This window comes from Ursus americanus, chromosome 29 (assembly GCF_024610735.1).
Source record: "Ursus americanus isolate L20-20 chromosome 29, mUrsAme1.1.p, whole genome shotgun sequence".
Taxonomy (NCBI): domain Eukaryota; kingdom Metazoa; phylum Chordata; class Mammalia; order Carnivora; family Ursidae; genus Ursus; species Ursus americanus.
Genome location: NC_142155.1, coordinates 5,547,457 through 5,549,437, shown reverse-complemented (window position 1 = coordinate 5,549,437; position 1,981 = coordinate 5,547,457). Strand labels below are relative to the sequence as shown.

The 1,981-nt window shown below is 30.9% G+C and overlaps 1 non-coding gene across 1 annotated transcript; it reads right to left on the bottom strand.

Annotated features, from left to right (window-relative positions):
- Positions 1–302: 302 nt before the first annotated feature.
- Positions 303–412, bottom strand: LOC123797624 (U6 spliceosomal RNA). The gene has a single exon (XR_006781002.1). It is a non-coding gene; the product is annotated as a U6 spliceosomal RNA (small nuclear RNA).
- Between the last annotated feature and the right edge of the window lie 1,569 nt (positions 413–1,981).

Below are 1,981 nucleotides of genomic sequence, written 5' to 3'. Positions count from 1 at the left end.
TCCCTTCTTTCATTTGTGATATTAATAATTTGTTTCTTGTCACTGGTTTTCTTTTTTAGTCTGGCTAGAAGCTTATTTATTTCATTCATCTTTTCAAGGATCTAGCTTTGGTCTTGTTGCTTTTCCTCCATTGATTTCCTGTTTTCTCCTGTTTTGATTTCTGCTCTAATTCTTTGTGGGTTTTTGTTGTTGTTGTTGTTGTGTTTTTTTGTGGGTTTTTTTGTAATTTCTGACAATTTTTAAATTTTAATTCCAGTATCGTTAACATACAGTGCTATATTAGTTTCAGGTGTATAATATGGTGAAATATGGAATACTTCAGAAACTTCCATGCCAACCTCGCACAAGGACCATGCTAATCTTCTCTGTATCATTCCCATTTTTAAAGTATATGTGCTGCCAAAGTGAGCACCCTGCTCTGATTATTATTTCTTCTCTTCTGCTTACTTTAATTTGCTTATCTTTTTCTAGTTTCCTCCATGTAAGTTTAAATTATTGATTTTAACTTTTTATCTTTTTAAAAATATATGCATTCAATGCTATGAATTTCCTCCTAAACACTGTTTTCACTGCATCTCACAAGTTTTGATAAATTGTGCTTTCATTTTCATTTAATTAGAAATATTTAAAAATTTCTCTTGATATTTCTTCTTTGATCCCTCTGTTGGTTAGAAGTGTGTTGTTTAATCTTCACATATTTTGGGACTTCCCAGTTACCTTTCTATTCTTGATTTCTAGTTTAATTTCATTGTGGTCTGAGAGCAGACATTGTTTGATTTCATTGTTTTAAATTAAGATGTGTTTTATGGCCCAGAATGTGGTCTATCTTGGTGAATATTCCATGTGAGCTTGAGAAGAAAGTATATTCTATTGTTGGATGAAATAGTCTATAGCTCTCAATTATATCCAGTTGATTTTTGGTGTTGTCGAGTTCACCTGTATTTTTCTGATTTTCTGCCTGCTGGATATGTTAATTTCTGATAGAGGGGTATTGAAGTCTCCAACGATGATTGTGGATTCATCTATTTTCTTCTCAGTTCTATCAGTTTTGCCTCATGCAGTTTGACACTCTGTTGTTAGGTTTAAATTAAAGACTGTTATGCCTTCTTGGAATTAACCCCTTTGTCATTATGTAGTGACCCATCTTTATCTCTGATAACTTTCTTTGCTTTGATGTCTGTTCTGTTTGGAATTAATATAGCTATTCCTGTTCTCTTTTGATTAGTGTTCACACTGTATATATTTCTCCATCCATTAACTTTTAATCTATATGTGTCTTTATATTTATAGTGTGTTTAGTGGACTGCTTATAGTTCTCTCTTGCTTCTTGATCCACTCTAACAATCTCTACCTTTTAATTGATGCATTTAGACCATTGACATTTAAAATGATTATTGATACATTTGGATTAATATCTACGATATTTGTTACTGTCTTCTATTTGTTGTCCTTGTTTTTCTTGTTGTTGTTGTTGTTGTTCCTATTTTTCTCTTCCACTCTTTCTGCCTTTTATGGTTTTAATTGAACATTTTATATGGTACCATTTTCTCTCCTTTCATAGCATATCAATTATATATCTTTTTTTACTTTCCTCAGTGGTTGCCCTGGAGTTTGCAATGTACATTTACAAGTAATCCAAGTCCACTTTCAAAAGACTGTACCACTTCATGAGTAACGTGAGTACCTTATAATAACAAAATAATCTTAATTCTTCCTTCCTGTTCCTTGCATCATTGCTATCATATATTTCACTTGTATATAAGCATACATAAGCATGTATATGCATATATGTTATGCATATTGTTATTTTGAACAAACCATTACCTATTAGATTAATTAGGAATAAGAAAAACGAGTTTTTATTTTATCTTCATTTATTCCTTCCTCAGTGCTCTTCTTTTTTTTATGTAGATTTGTTTCTAACCTATATTATTTTCTTTCTCTCTAAAGAACATCTTTTTAAACATTTATTGCAACTCAA